This window comes from Camelus ferus, chromosome 18 (assembly GCF_009834535.1).
Source record: "Camelus ferus isolate YT-003-E chromosome 18, BCGSAC_Cfer_1.0, whole genome shotgun sequence".
In the NCBI taxonomy this organism is placed as follows: domain Eukaryota; kingdom Metazoa; phylum Chordata; class Mammalia; order Artiodactyla; family Camelidae; genus Camelus; species Camelus ferus.
Window position 1 is genome coordinate 28,033,074 of NC_045713.1, and position 21,968 is coordinate 28,055,041.

Here is a 21,968-nt window from a genome sequence, read left to right on the forward strand (position 1 = left end):
CGACTTGCATGGCTGAGATCTCAGAGACGGTTGTGTCATGGTGTCCAAGGGTAGAAGAAAGTAGCACAAAAACCAGGCAGCTGTAAGCAGCAAGATGCTCACAAACGAGAACACAGAACTGAAGAGTGACCAAGGGAGGGGCAGACTCCCGACACCCGTGTGGTTCGTGGGCACTCTGGGACACGTGCTCTTCCAGTAAGAACTGACCCAGGCCTCCCCCAGGTGTAACTGGGCTCAGGGTCTGTCTTACTGTCTCTCTCTCCACTGTACACCCTCTCCCATTTTCCATTCTCTCCCTTTTTAAACTATTGTGGTCGATGTAGAGTGGACCTCGTCTAACTGAAAACTGTGCATCAGGGCAACCTGTGCAACCAAGGCTCCTGGTCCTTCTCCTTCTCCAGGGGCCCTGTGGTCTCAGAGCCAAACAATTTGCTGCTTTCTTGACTAAATAATAAACAAATAGGAGACAATCCCGAGGCTGGAGTCCTCAAGGGGGACCTTATGACATTTGCTGAGCTAAGGATTACCCACAGCTTCACTCTGTTTAACCTCTTTGGGATCCGCCGTGGCCAGGCCTTGATCCTGGTTTCTGATCACGTGCTTGGTGATCCAGGCTTCTCTTCTCTCCTGGCCCCTGCACTATCACCTTGAGCCCCCCTAACCTAAGCAGTCCACACCAGTCACACCTCACCATCAGGCCCCCCAAGGGCCTGCTTTGGGGGGGGGGAGGTTTAATGTGGGGGAAAAAATCTATATTTAGAATAAGCTAGCTGTACTCAAGTTTAGATGATCTGGTTTTGTTAACAACATCCAACCTCCAAAACACCACAGTCAGAGAGCAGCTGAACGTATGCTTCTCTCCAGCAGGCCTGATCAGGGTGCTGACCTTGGCCACGTCAATGTCAGAGCTTCTTCACAGCCTGTGCAGCCTGGTGCTTGTCGGCCTTGACCTCCTCAGTGAACACAAGCGTGTTGGCATCTTCCACCTTCTTCACAGCTGACTGGGTGGCGAGCGAAAACCTGATGATGGCATAGTGGTCAAACTGGGCATAGTGGTCAAACTGGTTTCTCCCGTTAACCACAACGAGCACCTCCAAGAGCATGGATTAGCCTCGCCTGCCTGTGTACTTAGGTAAACGCACCTGGCGTGTGTTTTTTGAAATCTAGCTTCTTTCATTCAACATTGTGAGATTCGTTCAAGTTTCTGGGTGCCGTTACAGATCCTCCTTCCCCCCGCTGTCCCACGCGCCCGTGTGAATATGCCGTAGATGCTTTGCCCGCCGTCTGTGGACGGGCATGTCACACTTGTTATTCTGTACTTACTTATGGGGTTGATGAATATTTGTTTTTCCCTCACCAGACGGTAACTCCATGGTGAGAAGAACCTACTTTATGTGTTCTCGCTGCTATTACCCAATCCTTAACACAGTGCCCTATTCCCAATGGGAGAGGGAGGAAAGAATGAAGGGAGAGGAGGAAGGAGGGGAGCGGAGAGGAAGGGAAGACGTGTCACCAGTCCATCCAAAGATAGGACCCCACACCCAACTACAAAGTCTGTTTCAACAACCAAGTTGAACAATTTCCCAGTCCCTGCTTGCTGTTAGCTCCTTCTCTCCTTGCGTATTTCACATTAAATGAAGCCCCTGGGCTCTTAAAGGATTCCTGCCTCTTACTGCCAATAAAGATACTTGGATGTTATTAGTGAAAATCTGCAGGAACTAGAAGTCCCTGGCTCCCAGAAAAAGGCTGCTTACCAACATTCTAGTTGCCTGGGGAAGGGCCCTAATACAGAATATTATCATCTTCATGTTATCAGCACGTTCAAGAGAGAAAACCATTCACAATTATCTTTCCAATGTTCTTTGTAAAATATGCACTGGTAGAAAAAAGCAACCCAACAGTCAAGAAATGCAAACCCAAGCTCCTGCAGGAGGTGGAGAACAGAAAATGACAGAGGGGGTGCGGAGGGCTCGGTGGCAGAGCATGTGCTCAGCACGCACGAGGTCCTGGGTTCCATCCCCAGCACCTCCATTGAAAAAAATAAACCTAATGATCTACTCATCAAGAAAAATTTTTAAAAAGAAAAAGAAAATGATAGGGGGGGCCTCCTGGCCAGGGACTCCAGGCTTGGGCAGCGGCCACCCCCTAGTGCTCCACTCCTGAAGGGCTCTGCCTCTTACCTGTGACGGAGGTTGACAAGAGGAAGTCATGCACCGCCACGTGGGAACAGAAACTGGCTTCTGGAATTTGTACAGTACACATCCTCCTTTTGAAACGGAGACTTTCCAGTCCCACCTGTGAGGCTCTAACTCAGACACAGGCACCGCCTGTGGTCCCGCTACCCTCTGGCCGACAGCTGAGAAGGCCTGAGAGCGCCACTCGGTGGAGCATGTCCTTGGTAGTGAGAACGATGCATCACCGGCACACGAGGCCCCCGCCCACCTCACCAGCTCCATCTTTGGCCCACATGCCTTGACTCTCCACACAAATTCTTGCTTTCCCAGTGCACGTATACGTATGTTGGCCTGTTCGTTCATTTAATAAATATTTATCAACAGGTGCAGGTCTAGGCTGCAGGATACAGCAGAAAAATAAGACGGTGCTTGTGGAGAAAGAGTGAGAGGCAGCAGAGCAGCAAGCACGGAAATACATTAAAGGTGGGCGCTGTGGTGCGACAGCGCGGCGGGGACATGGAGAGGACACAGGGCTAATGAGTATCCACTATGTGCCAGAAACCGAGCTTGGCCCCTTTCTTATACACCTCACTTAAACCTCAATTCTACACACGAGGTGGTCAGGAGCTCCACGTCACAGACGAGGGACGGAGCCGGTCAATAACACAGGTAGGATCTGCACCCCAATCCCAAGCCCACGGTGTTTTAAAAAAAAAAAATGGCAGGACCACGCCTCAGCTACGATTGCTTTATTTTTCATGAAAAATAAAGGTCCAAGGTGATGGGCACTACTTCTAAAAGTCAGGGCTGGGGCGGGGGTGGAAATTAAAAGCAGCTACTTTGTACTTTTAGGAAGTCTAGGCAAAGATCTCGTCAAGGAGAGGTGTGGGAACTAAGTAGGGCTTTCTGTTCCCCGGGCTCTGCCGGGCCCTTGACTGTGAGCACTGGAAAACCAGCTGTAATGCACAAAAAATCTTAACAGTGAAAAGATTTCCAAATCTTTCTTAATATGATGGGGTATTCAAGGGAAACACGGGCCTCTTCTTATTCCTGTAGCTGTAACTAGAACTTTCCCATCGGAGGGTGGCATGAGTTTAAGCAGATAAAATACGGAGAGAGCTTGGCACAATGTCTGGCACACGGCGAGAGCTCCGGAACCACAGCTGCTGCCATCCTCAACCATCCCCGTCCTGCTCAGTCATCGCCATCAGCCATCCCCATCCTCAAGCATCCTCAGCCTCGTTAGCCATCGCCATCCTCCTCCTCCCCCCAGTCACCACCGTCTACCATCCTCTTCCTCATCTTTATTTCACACCTCTCTCCTTTTTTTCTTAGGGAAACTCGGTTAAGAAATGAGGCAGCATTTATCTCTTAAAGAACATATTGCTGGAAGGTCATCCAGGCCGAGCTCTGCAGCTCATCCCTGCTACTCACTAGCTGTGTGACCTCGGGTAGGTCACTACACCTCTCTGACCTCAGCTTACCCATCTGTAAACAAAGATGAAAATACTCCCCTTCACAGGGTGCTGGCAAGGGACCAGAATTATGTATATGAAAGGCTCAGTAAGTATAACTGCCTACTATTATCAGTGGCCCCATGTATCTGTTTCGCATGTCCTTCTTCATGTAAAAATGGGCAGGGCCGGGGCACCCTTGGTAACTTGACACAGTTACATCCACAGTCCAGCACCAAGCGTCCTCTAAATCACATGCAACAAAATGCACCTTGTTTTCCTTTCTGCAACTCCTAGTAATGGAAGGGTTCAAACCGGGCTTCCCTCTTAAGTCTTCCCAGGCTCCCCACCTCCAGGCTGCCCCCTGCTGTCTAGGCCAGCACAGACCAGCAGCATCGCAACCCAGAGGGGAGACTCCTCCTCTCCCCTCCTCTCCACCGCCCCATGTGCTGGTCCTTTCACCGTCGTCATGCAGAGCAGTGCGATGGCCGTCACGCCACCGATGGTCATCACTCCGGGACCTCCTGAGAGCTCCTCCCTCGGCACCCGCGTCCTATCTAACAGTCTCCGCTCTGTTGGACCCTGAAAAAAGCAGCCTCCACGTGGCCGCCAACTTGAGCGGCCTCCTCCAGCTCCAGACAGCCAGAGCAGTCTGGCAGGATTTCACTCAGTGGGGAAGTCTGGCACGGAGCTGGAATTCACAGCCTCCCGGGATGAGTCTGCCGGCGGCACGGGGAGATAACCTTTAAAGGTTGGACTCAAAATGCTCTTCTGTGTTTGGGAGGGTAGCACAAAGATCCAAAACTTAAAGCAGCAGCCCCATCCCGGTCCACCCGCTCCCACAGCTGACTTCTGATTAGGAGACCGAGGCTTCTCAAAGTCCAGACCAAGGAGGGAAAAAAAACCCCAAAACCACTGCAGCCTTAATGGCCTAAGTGCCTCGGTTCAGATGAACACTTACTAAGGTGATGCAGGAGCCCCCCTAACGCCAGCACAATTCAAGCTCTAGAGATGCTAAGAGAACTCACCCAAGCACCTACTCACCAATGGACAGGGCTGTCTTTTTAAACACAGGAATGAAAGAGTTATTACTCCTGTGCCACAGGCCTGGGGAAACCGTTCCTCACATAAACGTACGTCATGACAGCTGCCATTTGAACAGCTACCTAGTGGCTGACCGACTGTTTCTACATCTGGCCCCCTTCACCTTGAGTGAGCCTCAGGGTGAGAGCAGGAGGGGGTGGGGATGGGGGACAGGGACGGGGGGGGGCAGGGACGGGGGGAGGCAGCATCTTCAGATGAGGAAACTGCAGCTCAGCATCATGCAGACCGCGATTCACATCGTCCAGTCACAATCAAACCCCACGGCCCAGGAGGGATGGACAGACACTTGTGCCCAAATACGCAATCACCTGGAAGAAAGGAGGGGGTGACCGGGTTCCGGACTCCCTGCTGGAGAAGGATAACTGAGACTGGGGGCCACCGTGTGCCTACAAGTGCACATGTGTGGGTGTCAGGACACACACTACACACGTCTTCCCATCCAGAGGCACACGTCTGTGCCCGAGGTGGCATGCACCTGTCCGGTTGAGCAAATGGGAACAGAGGCCGAGCCCACTGCATCCTTTCCACCCAGAGAGGAGGCCAGGCCCCGGGCTAGGAGTGCTGGAGAACCATTTACTGCTCACAACCCCACAAATGAAGCAGCAGCCCTATTTTAGAGGTGGGAAATCTGCGGCTTGGACAGGATGACAGATTCTGTTATAAAAGGTCACATGACTATGAACCAAGTGGCAGATCTGGGCTCCCACCTGGGCTGACTCCAGAGTCCACATCTGAACCACCACCTCGGTGCCCAGGAAACCCTGATGAACCTGCGCCCCAGACGCACCACCTGCTCTCCCCTCCACGGCCGCACTGCCAGGCTAACCCGCCGTTCTCGCTCACCCAGACTCCTGCCGTACTGATTGGACAGGTCGGCGGGCGGGTAAGCAGGCAGGCAGGCAGGCAGGCAGGCAGGCAGGCAGGCAGGCAGGCAGGCAGGCGGGCAGGCAGGCAGACAGACAGACACAGCTGGCTGCAGCACCATGAGCCCGTCCCCCACCTCCCTCCCCGCCCCAGCCACACCAGCCTTCCGGTTCCTCTCGTGGACCAAGCCCTGTCCTACCCCAAGGGCTTTGTATGTGCTGTTCCCTCTGCCTAGAATGTCCCTCTTCCATTTACTCAGTTAACTCCAAATCGTCTTTCAGGAATGAGCAGACGTCCTCAGAGAACTGGCTTTCTTACCCCCAGTTAATCAGGCCCCTTCTTGTCACCTCTGGAACCCTGTGCTGTATTCCTTTGCAGCACATACAGTTTGCACCTACGTAGTCATTTGTACATGATTTCCACATTAATATGTTTAAAGCCTCTTCTCTGATGAGACTGCAGGGGGTGCACGGGGGCAGGGGGATCACGTCTATCAAGCTCACCGATGTACCCCCAGGACCTAGCACAGTGTCTGACCCTTCAGAGAAGCTCAGTGGATCCTCACTGTCTGCCCTTCACAAAGTCCCTCCTGCTGATCCTGAATGCCTACTTCCAGGACCCAAGGCTTCGCGGCAGGTGCTGGGACTGGGGCCTTGAGTGTATGAAGGTGATCCTGGGGAAGCTGGCGTAGGGGCGGTGCAGCGGATGGTACGGGCCACCCTTGACCACCAAACTCTACAGAAACGAGACTACTACTACCCCACCATACCACAAGGCAGCATAAGACCTGGGGCAGGCCAAATTCTCTGAACCAAGGCAGGCAAGTTACAAGCCGTGAGGAAAGTTGTTTGAATCAGTTAGGAAACTGAGGCAGGATCTTGACAAGAAGGATCCAGGAGAGACTGGTGGTTTAGGAAAGAATCTGACAAGAAATGCAAAATAAGAACTCTGAAGAGAGGGGTCTATCAGGAGAGAGCACGGTTGGACACCTGGAGTCCAGAGTATGAAGTCAAGATGGCAGACATGGGCTTCCCACTGGTCAGGAGGTTTGTAGGTTCGTTTGTTGTTTTGTTCATTCATCCATCCACCCATCCATGCATCTACCCATCCATCCAATAAACACTGAGCTTGCCTCCCCTGTTCTAGGCACTGGGGCTACAGTAGCGAACACAACTGACAGTCAGCTGTGCCTTCACGGAGCTGACCTACTGGGGAGTAGCAGCCCACAGCCTGCATATGGTGGCACAATGTGGTCCTGGGTCTAGATCTCAGGGCCAGGTCCAGGCTGGGACATGGTAAACATGGTGGCCACAGCCATGCTGACTGCATGAGGACCATGGCAACAACCTACGTGGCTTTTGCTGAGATACCACAACAGGGAACAAGAGGCTATGGCACACTCCCTGCTCAGGCCACCCTGGGTTAGGGGCAAGTCTTTAGTCTACAGTCATAACTCTGCTGGCTCCAAAGCACCCAGAGGGAGCTCTTTCCAAGAAGAGCAAGGCTGGGGGTCAGTAAGCATACTGGCTGCTTCCTGCATCACAGCCTCAAGATGGACTGGGGGGTACCTGTGTGCCCACTTTTCACCCTGGAGCAGCAAAATCAGCAATGATTAAGAGCAGCGAAGGTGTCTGTTCACCCACGCAGACCAGCAAGACCTGACAGTCAGCCAAGCTCTCACAAACTTCTAAGCTTGGAAAGGGGCCTCGGAGGTCATCTGGTCCTTCCTGCATAGGGTAGGGGTCAGATGTGGCTGGGGGTCAAAATGAGCACTTGGTAAGACCATCCTGCCTTCGAAGGGCTCTCCGTATTCAGTCTCACTCATCAAGTAGTCAATGACCAAGACTGTCTCTGTCATTTACAACTCCATCCCCCGCACTCAGCCCACTGCAGGGTGGCTGGGTGGACAGACAAACAAACAGGTGGTAAGGGAGATCACTGATGTGCCAAAACCTATTTCTCTCCAACTTCCACTCACTGGTCTCCATCCTGTTCTTGGAAGGCAGCTGAGAGTCCAAGTAAAAACCCTATACTTGGGTGGGGAGACCAGCAAAAATCTTCCAACTTTGGACAGGTTATTTGCTAACCATTCAAACATCTCATTCTCTACCCCTAACATGAAAAGAATGTCTACAAGATCTTGGAGCTGTTGCAACAGTGAAATGAAACAAGCATAGTACTTCAGTAGGTCCACCAAGAGCCTACCTCCTTGCTTCTCAAGATTTGTGACTAGAAAACAAAAGAACAAACATTCAATAATTCTCATAACAAAGTTAAAAAACAAGTAAGACACCAAAACATATAATAGAAAGAATTACTATCCAAAGGACTCGTGTAAATTGACAAGAAAGTGATGAACAATTCCACAGAACAATGGGGGAAAGACAAAAACAGGCAATTCACCCCACCAAAAAAAAAAAAAAAAGGCAAATTAAAGCACTGACCAAAAAAACAAACAAAAACAAAACAAAAAACAAAACCACAGACACATGCTCAACCACATGAGTAATAAGAAAAATGCAAATTCAAACATCGATGAAAGCAAATTTTTCTGTATCACGTTGGTAAAATTTTAAAGATTAATAATACGCAAGTCTGGCAAGGACGTGGTGACAAAGTATTTTTTTTGCCCTGGTGCTATGATTGAAAATTGGTTCAGCCTTTCAGGCCTAGTAAGATAAAAAACGTATGCACTTCTCCTCAGCAAATCCGCTGCTAGCTCTTTGCCCTGGGGAATTACCTCCGATGTACACAGAGAGGTCTGTACAGGGACAATTCTGGCAGCTTTGTTTGCAATGGTCAGGAAATAAAACAACCTAAATGTCCGTCATCAGAACGGATATATAAATGATTCCTTCATACTAGGAAATATTCTGCAGAAGCTTAAAAAGAGTACGGAGGAGAGAGGTCTGTTTACCGAGGGAAGGGCATGTATCATGCGATCCCATTTATGTCCAACAAGACCAATAAACACCTGATAAAACCACCACGGCATTTGATGGATCCCTGCGGAGCAGAAGTTCCATGTTCCAGGGGACGCTGGCAATGTTTGAAGATATCTAGTGTTGTCACAACTGGGGAGAGAGCAGAGGCCGTACCAGGTGGAGGCCAGGGATGCTGCTCAACATCCTACGAAGCACAGGTGAGACCCCACAAGGAATTATCTGGCCCCAAATGCCAACTGTGCTGCAGTTGAGAAATCTTGGTGCAGAGTCACTTAAATGTCACCAAACTGGCTCCTAAGCCAACCTGAAGGCTTCAAGGGGCCATGTGCTGTTTTGGCCAGCCTGACACCATCCCCCTTCCGCTGGTAAGAGCATCCTCGTTTTCCCTTAGGGAAACACCTTGCTCCCCCTGGCCTGCAGCTTTAGGAGGAGGTACTGGAAGCATGGCGCCCAAGCAGACACAGAGACTAGATGAGGGGCACGGCCCCTACCACTGAGGGACAGCGGGGCTCAGCTCCAGGACTGCTGACAGCAATGGAAGAAACAGAGGCCTTTTCCAATGGGAAGAGCTAAGCTGCAGGGATATAAGCCTGGAGGTGCCCGCAGACATCCTGCCCCCACGGTCTGGCTGTGAACAGAGCCAACGCAGACAGCAAAACAATCCTCTCCGAAGACTGGAGACGGTGCTTGCTGAGCGTGCTGCTCTACCACTTGGGCTATACCCTGCCGTTCCATCCTTTGTTTCTTCAACTGACTTGAGCTGGGCTTCCTTCTCCCACAAGGAGGAGAGTGCAGGGGTAGCTCAGGGATTAGAAGAATCAGGTGGTAGCTAGTTGCTCACACTGCCCCGCTTTGAGGAGTCCTGGCCTGGATGTGAACAGTGACCACCTCTCAGGATCAGGGTCCTGCCAAGGAGTTGGACGCGTCAGACGCCCTGTCATCCAGATGTTCGGGACTGCTCAGATTCAACCTCTACCGCCAGTCCTTGTACCAGGACACAGTCCCCCAAGGAAACCTGCCCACAAGGGAACAAGCACAGGGACCGACATATGAAAGCATCAGAACTAAACTAAACAGGCCAGGGTCTGTCGGCTGCAACGCTACTGGTACTTGGTCAGATCGGTGTTGTGGGGCTGTCCTGTGTGTCACAGGATGCTGAGCACGATCCCTAGCCCCCACCCCCCGAGGCCTAGCGCGAGGCCTCAGACAAGTTTAGGCAGGTTTACAGTGCCTGCTCCTGGCGACGGGGAGAAGAGCAGGAGTCTGCGCCGACTCTAGGAGGCGGAGCCCCAAGTCTTGGGGCCAGAACCGCTATCGGGCATGTGGAGAAAACCCTAGAAACAGCAGGGCAGAAACGGTACAGACGACCAAACCATGCCCAGAAACCCCAGACCGCAGACAGATAAAAAGGTGTCCTGTCCCCTCTTACCCCCGCCACTAGGAAAACAATTTTCTGGCTAAAAATCCTCACTGTCAACACGAACACTGTGTTGGTCTGTGTTGGGAACGGAGATGCTTTCTTTCCTGAATAGGTTAATTTAAGGGACACTGGCATATGCTTTTACAGATATCGATGAAAAGCAGTAAAGTTCTTAAGAATTAAAATACCACCAACCAATTAACTCTGTACTATTTACCTCTGTAATAGAACAATAATTGGTCATTAAAAAGCGGCAGGTGACTATTACGAGGAGTGACAAGGTAATCGTGCCAGGAAACAACGGTTTCCCAGCATGCAGGGGTCCTGGAATTTCAAACCACCACCACAGCCAGGCAGCTTAGGGTCGTCACACCTGCATGTGGTGGGCTTCCAAGAGGAAAAACTGGCCCCTACCTCCCTGATGCCTTCCCTTTCCCCTCCCCGGAAGCTCAGAGCAGAAAGTCTGCAGCCAGGTGGACAGAACGGGGAACACCAGGAAGCTGTCCCGTGGCTGAAGGCAGAGAAGGCTCACCCGTCCGTGGTCCGCACAACCGCAGTGGGCGGAAGCGGCAGGCTCAAGAAGAGCCGACAGGGACTTGGCTTTTGAGGGGGAATCATCCGCGGCCTTTCTGGTTCCCAGGCTGAGCAGAGCGCTGCCCGGTCTGGTTTTCTCCTCTCCCCCTAGGCTCACGTGAAGGGGCTGTTTCAGCCTCACAAAGCTGAGGATGAGGCCACATCGCTCCACGTCCCGAGCCCACGTGTCAAAGTGGGAGACAAGACTAGAGGGAGGTGGGCTCCGGCCATGCCCTGGGAAGTGCTGCTCGCGCCACCATCTAGGCTCCCCGGACAAGCTGACAGGGACGGTTTTCTGTCCTGTCTTCTGGCCCAAGAGCTCCTCCCCAGGGGAGACGTGAACTTGAAGGCCATCAGTTTTCACCACCCTAGAGGGGAAAAACCCAAACCATCCTGGGTGTTTCAAGAGTCAAGCAGGCATTCCCAGCCTGGGTCGGGGGCATGGGGCAGGTGGCCTGGGTGAACGAAGACTCCATCTGCCTCCCAGCCCTGACCGGGGCCACTCCGCCGGCCTTACTTCATGCCCAGGCGCAGCGGGATGACGCCCTGGGAGGTGGGCAGCCTCATTCCTCCTGCCGCAAATGATGGCAGACCAGCCCCACTGTTGGGTGGATGGAAGGCTTGATGGACGCAGATGCCGGGCCTTGGATTGCACAGCATCCCAAGCCACAAATACCAACCCTCCTGTGAGGAGACCTCCACAGCTGAATTAACTCATCTTGGAATTTTTATGTTTTTATTTTTATCTTTTGTTCAGGCAAGTGGGGTAGGGAGAAGGGACAACCTGTTCCGCCTGTGTAATTACAAGGCTTCATTCAGACACATCAGATGGTGCTTGGGGTGGGCATGGAAATCAAGGTTTCCAGAAGTAAGACTCTGAGACCGTCCTGCCGAGTTGGCGGGGAAGGCCAGCTCAGCCATTACTGAGGTCCTGTCCCCATCCCCCGCCTGCAAGACAGCGTGGGCATTTGTGTGGGGCTCAGACCATGCAGAGGGGACCTCTGACCTGCAGGCACTCGCATGCTTGCTGCCAGCCTGCAGGGTGGTCCTGGGGTTCTGCTCCCACAGGCAGGCGAGGAGTTTTGCCTGGGCTGGGGTAGGCAGGCGAGGAGTTTTGCCTGGGCTGGGACCCCACCCTCTCTTGGAGGCCTTGCCTGTCCCGGGGCTCGACCACCAGGGTGATTTTCCCCCAGAGCCCCCACTTGTCTCCTCGGGATGCCAACAAAAATGCAACTGAGTCTCTCTATAAAACAAAACAAAAAACAAAACAAAACTTCAGGCTTTTGAAAAACAACAGCCAGGCAGGAAAGCATCTTTTGTCAAGATTTCTGCTCTCACCAGAAATCTCCTTGCAGACAAGGGAGGAGAGAAGGACCAGCTGGCTAAGGCTGGGGCACATGGACAAGAGAATTACTGGAGGAAAACAGACTAACATCCTAGCCAAGCTGTTCTCGCGTAGGTTTTTGTTTCTTTAACGGTGGAAGTGAAGATGAGACACGGTGACCACCCTGACAAGGGCTCAGGAAGCTATGCTGAAGGCACTGCGTGAAGAGAATGACTTCCACACCCACCTCTTCCATTCTGTAATTATTTACATCCTGCCTCATTTGGAAAAAAGATTTCAGGAGGGCTGAGAAAAACTGACACCATCATCTAAGCAGAGTAAGTGAAGGTGGTGACTCTCGGGGCCAGGCGGCTCTGAGAGCCCGGGCTCACGCAGGAGGCAAGGGCCGTGGGGCCTGCAATGAGGTCCGCCCGCATCTGTGCCGGTTCACACGTGCTGCCCCCTCCGCGTGTGACTCAGAGGGAAGGGGGGGCACCAGGCTGTCTCCGTTGCCTTGAAGAGTAAAACTGAACACCTCCTTCTCTGCCTCTGAGATGCCACTGTTCCTTCCTCCCTCCGTTTCTCCCTCAAAGGAGAAGCTGGAAGACGGGGACAGGGGGCCTGGACGGGGAGTCTGGCAGGCTTCCTGGGGGCCTGGGAAGTGTCAGCCCCAGCTGTCGCAAGGGAGTGATGGCTTTGAGCTCAGGGGCCTCAGAGACCATCTTATCAGACTGGAGGACCTTGAGTTTGGCAACAACAGCAGGAAGACAAAGTGCTTGAGGCAACACATCCACGTCCCGCTCTGTGTGCTGCTGGCAGTATGTTCTTCTACAAGTCACTTCTCTCGGAGACCTCCTTATATGAAAAAGAAATATGAACGGGGAGTTAAACGTGGATATCCCACCTGCCAAGGTGGTGTGTCCACCTCACCTGCTTTACAAAGCCCGTGTCTGTCTTTTCTTCAGCTTTCCAAATATAAAGTTGTAGCACTGAATACATCTTTCAACACACACACACACACACACACACACACAGAGAGGTGAGCTCTCCATTTTCTTCAAACTCTATGACTTTACACATCTAGGCTGAAAGTCTCTGCCTTAATAAATTTCTCAGATTCCCAGGGACCCATCAATCCCACACTCCAGTCCTCACGGCTCTCTCTTCCCTGTGAGAATGTTGCCTTGCCACCAGTATCAGCTGCCCGTGGCAGTTCTGACCATGAGCGATGGGTCAATGAAACTGTGGGCAGAATGCCTTGCAGGAAACAGGTGATGGGACATATACGTACGGCACATGCCTAGGGTAGACAGTGAGCTACGTGCAGGGGATTAACAGGCAGAACAGGCAGGAAGTGTTACGTGTGACCCGGAAGACGTTATTCAACCCTTAGCGCCATACCTTCCTCATCTACAAAAACGGGAGATGATAATAGTGCCTATCACATAAGGTGCCCAAAATGATTAAATGGCAGTTGTGAAATAAAATTCACATTTTATGTCAAGATAAGAAGAATTTAAACATAAAACTCCTCTGCCCTTTGGCCTTCTCTCCCCCCCGCACTGTGCATTGTGTATCTGCATCCACATCAACCAAACCTCCGCATCGGCAGAAACACCTGCTCAGCCCTAAAGAGTAACGTTCTCCTGGTACCAACAAGACAGCTCCTTAAAAGACAGTCTTACTTCTTGATCTTGTAAGAGGCCACAATGACCCACCCACCACTTGGTACCTGCAGATCTGGACTGTGTAAACTGTCAATAATACATCATTTAATGTACAGCCCTATGTCTCAAAAAGCTTATATAATTGTGTTTTGACTTCTAATGGGTAGACCCAGTTCCTGGAGCTTTCAGAGATGCTGTTCCTGGGTTATAATCCTCAATTTGGCTCGAATAAAATCTTCCATTTCTTTCTTAAATCGAATGCTTAATTTTTTGTTGGCACCATGTATCGTACAGTGCCTGTGGCACAGGCCCCGGCGCCCTCCCCAGTGGTCAGCCTCCTGGCATTTCTCACCTGCTGGCAGAGTCTTCCACCTGTTCAGGGACAGAGAAGGACTTCTTTTTCTCTCAGCTTCCTTTTCAGTGAGAGCATGGCTATGTGACCTCAGCTTGGGTCAATGGGATCTAAGGGATGTCCTCAGGAGGGCTTTAGGCAAAGATTCTTTTTTTTTTTTTTTTTTTTTTGATTTCTTAAGTTTATTTATTCAGTCACCTACTGGGGGATATTCTGGTATTCTTCCATGTTTTGGCAATTATGAACAAAAAATATAAACAAAAAATTTACACAGCTATTCAAAGAATAATGGAAATATTTTCTTTTTTTTTTTTATTAAGTTATAGTCAAAGATTTTCCTTTTTGATTAGAAAAGAAAAAGAAAAATGTAGACAAATAAAAATCTCTCTTCTTTCCAATTGGGACACTGTCCTGTAACGAGGAAGTGGAGCCACTGACAGGAGGAAGCTGTTGAACAGCTGGCTCCCTGGCTTTCTGTTATATGTACTAACTCCTACTGGTTAAGTCACTTTGAGGAAGATAATCTGTTACTTGTGACCAAAAGCATTCCTAATATGGTGCTTATTACGCAGTAATTTTACTAGAGTCCATTTCTACCCCAATCAGAAATGGAGATGTTGTCCAAGTCCAGTATGAGAATCAATGCTGAGTCACAGAGACTGCCTAAATCAGCAGAGAAGAGAGACCCTACAGAACAGGTGTCAAAGGAGAAGACTTCCTGATGATGATCAACAATAACCCAGTGCCAGTCGCAGAGAACTGTGAAGACAACCAGTACCCCGGGGCCACCCCAGCTGTATTCCAGATACAGAAACCGAGGACCTACATGTATATATTTAGCTCGCCTGGATTTGCACACCAGCCGTGCCCATGGCTCCGGATAAAGAGGCAGCGTCAAACTGGGGTGCCACCTCAGGACACCTCCATGGTGGGGGGGCCAAGAGGGTGATGGTGCTGTGGGGCCACATGCAGGCACCCTGGAAGGCTCTGGTGAAGGATGTCACGGGGCAATTCACTACTCAGTATGTGATGACTGGACTTACGTTCAAAACAAGACCAAACCTAGCACCAACTGGGCAGCTCCAGGCTGGCAAAACTACAGTGGACTGGGGCCTAGACATTAACGCTTTCAGACCTCCAGGGAGTCCCACTGAGAAAACGAACTATGATTCCAGGTTTCACTTCCTGAGCCCTGGACTCTCCCTCCAGAAGAGCTCACTGCTCTGCGAAGCCTCCCTGGAGCCTCTGGGCACGGCCCTTGCATTTCAGCTGCTTGAAAGAGGCTCCCACCTCCTCACCAGAACTAGACACCCTGAACACGAAGATACTTTGCTCCTTGCAGCCCCAAAGGCAGCTGACATAGAGCCCTTGAGCAAGTATAAAATAGAGAAGAACAAATCTGACTCCATATTGGATCTGTCCCTTCAGTTTTAACCCCTGTGCCCTGTTTCGTAGGCTCAGTCTTGCTGGCTCTGCACCTTTTGTGAAACAACATTGCCTTTAGCCTGAAATAGACAGGAGAGCCTATTCCCAGGGCTCTGACCTTTAAGGATGCTAGCACTTCTGCACTTGTGTAGAGGTGGCAAGTTGCAAAATAGAGAATAACCTTTGTTTTGTTGGAGCTTTACAGAGACAACATGGCCTGACCCACATGGACGGCTTCAAGAACAAAGAATTCCTACATCAAGAAATTTGCAACAACGAACCACACCCCCCTCCCCTGTTTTTTTTTGTATAAAAGGAGCCTGTATTCTGACTGGAGCAGGGAGGCTCTCCAAGACATTGGCCTGCCATCCTCTCGGTCTGCCGGCTTTCCAAATAAAATCGCTATTCCTTGCCCCAACACCTCGTCTCCCGATTTACTGGCCTGTCGTGCAGCAAGCAAAACTAGTTTGGACTCGGTAACAGTAGAGGCTAAATAAGGCCTGTTTATAAACATGCAAACATGCCAGGAAACATTCAGTTCAACAGGGGGATATTCTTTTATGCCTACTTCCAGGTGTAACTGCTCAGCACAAGGCAAGTGGTTCTCGGGTCACTAAGGGTGGTGCCTGCACAGGAGCCGCGGGCCAGGCGCTGTGCTAGTAACCACTTTATCCATCATCCTCTGTGGTCGCCTTGCAAGGTCGGTGGTGCTCTGCACCTCCCGCCCGTGCCTCTCTCCCTCTGCAGCTCTCGTTGTGAGATGCTACATTTACGCGATAGACAGCTTCTGTCCCCCTCGAGACTGTAAGGTTAGGGGGTAAGGGCACCATCACGTCTTGCTCACTGGGGGCTCTGCAGCATTTAGCTCGTGCCCAGCATCTGGCAAGCCCTCAATACACGGCTCTGGGGTAAACAAAGGAATTACACCGTGAAAGGGGGAAAAAGTTCCCCCAGTTTGAGAAGATAAAAGCAGTAACAGAAACAGTGGCACGTATGTCCGAGGGGAGGGAAGCAGGCTTTCTGGGGTTTGCCTTTGTTTTCACCCGTATCAGCCTTCCCCAGAAGCCCTGAGCATCCCAAGAACAGCTGGAGGTTAATGTGCTGCAATGCAATCCTCCGAGGTGCGGAGGTGCTTGGCTTTGTGGGATGGAACGTTCTCAAGGAAGGAGAGAGCAAGAACAAAGGCAAAGGCTTCCACAGTTTCGCTTCTCAGGCAGCACGGAAGCCAGCTGAGCGGGAATGGAACTCAGAAACTGAAAGACGCACAGCAGCTGCCCCCGCCCGCCTCGTACACAGCAGTTGTGGCGGCAGGGCTGGACGTGGGGGGGGGGGGGCGTCCCTGTGCCCCCACATCTGGAACGGTACCTGCGAGGACCGCAGCTGCTCATCAGCCCCCGTTACTGCGGCTGCCATTCTCGCTTCTGTGCTCGGCAATCACTGCACCCTTCCCTACTTAATGAATTCCTCCCTCTCCGCAGAGCCACACGCGAAGTGAGCAGAAAGGCGGGACCGGAGGTAAAAGCCCACTTGAGGGCCTGAGGGGGTGGGCGCGCCATCTCAGGAAAGAGAGAAGGAAGGGCTGAGGCACCCGAAGCCTAACGTGCCAGCACGTCACCATCCTCCCAACCACCTGCAGCCCCATGCAGCCCACCAGACCCTGTGATCTATTATTCATGTGGAAAATCACAGACTTTCCCTGCACCACATAGATCAAGGTGCTCCGCTAGAATAAACCTTGAAAATACCTGCCCAGACTATGTGATCTCCTTTCAGGGGTGGGGGGGCCTCCAATACTGAATGTCTTCCTGCAGTACTGCCTTTTCTCTAAATCAAGACAGCCCCCATGGTCCCTAGGAAAGGGGATTTATTCTAGAAGGAAAACGCTTTGCTGAAACAAAGCAACCTTCTTCACAAAGGAGACCTCGTTAGTGGTGCTGTGTAGATGGAATACTGCCCTGTAGCCGGTGATTCTGGTGCCTAAATTCAAAGGCTGAAATTAAGCCCACGCAGAGGACTGATTCCAGCTGTACTTACACGAACGGTGCTTTTCAAAGTGAAAGACCTTAGGGATCGGAGAGTAAGTGTATTGATGTATAATTTCATGCCAATTTAGTAGCTGTAATATTCGCTGAGGAAACAAAAATAAGTGGGTTGTTTTAAGGTCTAACATGCCTTTATAAACACTACAGTAGGAAATTAAGACAGTGGACCTTGAACTTGTTTGGCAGTTGGGGTATTTGGGGAGGAGACTAAACATTTGCAAAGGTGTAAACTAGGAACTAACAACAAACGTAAGGCTGTCACATGGAAGGGATGGAAATGCTAACCTGCGAGCACAACTGTATGTCATCAGAGAGAGAGAGAGAAACTAAGCAAGACCAGGCGGTAAACAGGGTTTGGTTTCTTCCTGTCTTATTTGTTGATGTCCAATCACTCTTGTCTCTGGCTGGTGTCTGCTGGCAGCCAAGCATTAGCAGGGGCCAGAAGTGTGAGAAATACTCAGCAATGAAAAACTGAAGCTGGGAAAGTTCTGGACATCAATTCCGCTTGCGTTCTGACAACTGATCAAGTGCCGCATTTCTGACTCTTATGCCAGAACACATCTCAGCCGCCACCTCAGGACACGGAAGCAGAGTGTGAAAACCACGGGGTGCGGAGGTACAAGTCTTCTTTAACAACTTGCATTCAGTCCTGTCAAGGGACAGCACTTCTGGCGAGACTCCTTCGTGCAAAATATAATCTCTTCCGCAAGACAAGCAGTGAGACCAGTAACTCTGGGCAGCGGGTTGGTTATCGTTGCTGCCTTGCAGTCAGAAGGACATTTCCTAAGCCTGCGGTCAGGCTCTTGGGACCCTTAAACAAGAGGTTCTGAGCGAGCGTCCCTGAAACTCTTCTGTGGTCAGAGCAGTCACGGGGAACGGGAACCTGTGTTAGCAATTTTCTAAAGCAAACCCTCCACTGCCTGGCTCTGGGCTTTGCAGGGTCCTGCTGTGTGCGCTGCAGGGGCTTGGAGCAGTTCTACAGAAAATCCCTGACTCGGCTGCAGAGGTACCCTGGGCCAATTGGCCTCAGGGATGCATGCGGCCATCCATATAGGCAAGATCTCGGTCAGGCTGGGCCCTTCCTTTCAGGACAACTGTTCATCTGCTTCTCAGAATTACAAAGAGCTGGACTCCACCCTCATTCATTCATCTGTGCAAACCAGTACCTTGTCAGAAAATGCTTTGGGGATTCAAAATCATGTAACTAAATGAACTGCTTCTCTGTGCCTCTGTGCCTTTGTTTTCCCATCTATAAAATGGGGAGTTTCTTACCTCACAGGGTTGTGATAAGGACTGAATGAGCTATCTCCTATGACACACAGACTGGTGACAGATGGTGTTTCCCAAACATTACTCATTTGCATAGCACTGCCCTAAACTTCTTGCTGTTTCCATTACCGTTTATTTAGTATTTGCCTTTAAGTGGGTCTCACTTGCTGCTTAAATTTATTTTGAAACTGTACATCACCATGGTGAATGGAAAAACAGAATTCTGTGCCATACACAGAAATAAACATAACGAAACAGCACAGTGTTGTTAATCGAGCTCAAGTTTGTTGCCTACCAAAGGCGTTAACCCTGAGCCTTCCTCTGTCTTTGCTAAGAAAGAGGAGAGGGCCGTGCAGGCACAGTGCGGATGTGGAGACGAACTCCTCCAGGTAAATCGTCAGCAGTCAAAGAAGTGGAAAGAGAGGCCTTCTCCCTGCAGAACTTGTTTTTGTTTTTGTTTTAAATTGAAGTACAGTCAATTTACAATTTTGCGTTAGTTTCTGGTGTACACCATAGTGATTCAGTTGTACACATATTTCTTTTCCTATCCTTTTTCATTGTAAGTTATTACAAGGCACTGAATACAGTTCCCTGTGCTATACAGTAGGACTCTGTTGTTTACCTATTTTGTATATAGTAGTTTGTACCTGCTAATCCCAAACTTCTAATTTATCCCTCCCCCCACAACCAGTAACCACAGTTTGTTTTCTAAGCCTGTGAGTCTGTCAGAACTTGTTATTGAACGTCCAGTCTCTGTCTATCTAAAAACCTCGCTAAGCACATGTGAGATCATCTTGCTTTCTGACCCTCCAGGACAGATTGCTCTAGATCATCATTCTCCAACAGGACTTTCTGCTATGACGGAAATGTTCTATATCTACACTGTCCAGTACAGTAGCCAGCAGCCACATGTGGATATGAAACATTCAAAAAGTGGCTAGCGTGCCTGAGAAACTCGTAATTTCTTTCCATTTTAATCAAATTTAAAGGGCAACATGTGGCTAGTGGCTGTCATATATTGGACAGCAAAGATCTACTGAGAAAACTACATGGGCCAACCCTTCCATCTTGGCTCTTCAAATGAATTTATGGTTCATTTTGAGGTTATGCCTTTGACTTCCTTTGAGGGAGATATTATGAAACCTGATAGTGATTTGTCATTGGGCTACAACAGGGCATTGTCCACCTCATCCTTCATTATTACTTAATCTAAAGCCCTGTGTGGAAATTTCTTTTAGAGCTCTCTTTGAGAAACTGACATATTTTCTTCTCATTAGCAATGGGAGTATCCAAAATAGCCACATTCATTTTCACACTGGCTGCCAGGAAGCTCAAAGGAAATTTACAAAACGATGTAGGATCTCATGATATACATATATGAATATATATATGACTATGATTCCACTGTTTCCTTAATGGAAATGCTCTTAGTTTACATTTTCTCTGACTCTGATATTTCATTTCTCACTTCCATTTTACCATTCTTTCCTGTGTTTCTCTGGAAATTACCTTGAATCTTTTATGGAATTATATAGAACGCATTTTTTTTCACTAAGAAAAATAGTCCAATGGTACCAGCATTTTAAATGAGTCACTCTCTCTCCAGTATCATATATCATTTAAAAAAAACAAAAACCAAAAAAATACACCGTAACAAAGGCTTTCTAAAATGCTTCCAAACTTATGCTCAGCTTTTGCTCCTGAGGTACCAACCAGAAGCACTGTTAGCTAAAAGGAGAAAAATGACTGCATTCAGGAAGTGCTGCTGCATACACTCCAAGATCAGGAAAGATGTCAGCGAGCCCCCCATGTAGGGTGAAGTTGCTCTGGGTGATGTGGAAGCTACCAGTCCTGTGGCTCCCACGAAACCCAGGCCTCATCCTCCATGCACTGGCTGGCCCACACCCAAGCAAGCTCTGGAAACGGTCAAGGATGGGGAGAGCGTGGCTCTAATGCCACTGTGCCCACCGTGGAAACCATCTCCCAGGCAACAGCATATTTGCTGCATCCGTCTCATTCCATTACTGCCTATCAGCAGCTAAGAACTGCCCAGGTGCTTCCTGGGGTGCGGGGAGGAGAAAGAGTCAAAAATGAAAGGGCAAGGAAACCGCTCAAGTGATCTCACATTTTAATTTTGCTCTAAAATAAAGCTGTCTGCTTCACATTTTTCATCCTCCAGGCAACACCTCCCAGCTTTCTGATCGCTGCAAAGTAGAACTTGAAGGCCACTCCAATGAGAGCTTTTTTTTTTTTTTTTTTTGGTTTGGTTTGGGATAAAAAGAGAAGAGGATATTTGGAAATCTGTCATAGCTAATTCTCTTTTCAAGCCTGAGCTGAGAGCATCGCCAACACTCAGATTCCCTAACACTCGTTAAAGTGCTACCGTCGCCCAGCTGAACAAGTAAACTAAAATGGCCTTCTAGTGCAAACTTCCCTGCCAAACTCTAGCTCATGTGTCCGTAAGGTTTCAGGTAAGAGGCGAGCATCGTGCCTATATACCCGTATACATCCTATATAACACACGCCCAAAGGCCAGTCCTGCCACCAACAACCAAACACGGCAATCATTTTGGAAGTTGAGACACAAAAACCAAGCGCCTACTGGACACAATGTATTTCGAATCCTGACAACAGCTTTGCAAAGTAAGTATTACTATTATTTCCATTTTACAGATGAGGAAACTGAGATTTACCTAAAGGCACAACACAAAACCAGGGCTTCTATTCTTGAGTTCAGAGTCCTTTTGCACCCCAGTTCCTGGGGAAAACATCTTAATCGCTGAGAAGATTTCTTCAATGGTCAAGTCCCCACTAAGAAACATGACAACAAAATTTGAGGCTTTTCACAGAGCTCATGGGGAATGAGACCAAAACCTAATGAGACTTGTGATACAAGATGACAGTAGAACCGGAAGCAGCCACGAGTCAAAGTTGAAAACAAACAGTCCCAGGACAAGTGGACACCAATGGCTGGAGAGCAGGTTACAAAGAGAAAGAAGAAAGACAAAAAGGGTAAGCAGGCTGGGCTGGAAGAGATACCAGAAAAATCAGAGAAAAGATGGAAAACTGGGGTCTCAATTGTTGGGGCACAATCACCTCCAAAGCAGAGGTCCCAGAGACTCAATCCCCAACCAGATGGTGGCCAGCTCTACCCCAGGGAGCTAGAGGGAACGTCTGCAGTTCGCCCTTGTCAAGGGTTTAGGGAGCCACCTCTCCCCTCTCTCAGTCATGTGGTCAGATAAGGTCAACTCCCACCTCAGGGCCAGTAGCGGCCACATGCTTCCAACCTGGCCCATCACAAAGAAGTCTGTCACCAACCTTGAGGTTCAGGGATGGGTTGTGCTCCAGGACAAAT

General features: G+C 49.9%; 1 protein-coding gene across 3 annotated transcripts in view; it reads right to left on the reverse strand.

Moving 5' to 3' along the window:
* The window catches only part of SNX29 (sorting nexin 29), a 587,367-nt gene that overhangs the window by 126,822 nt on the left and 438,577 nt on the right, over window positions 1-21,968 (reverse strand). The gene's annotated exons all lie outside the window — the stretch shown is intronic.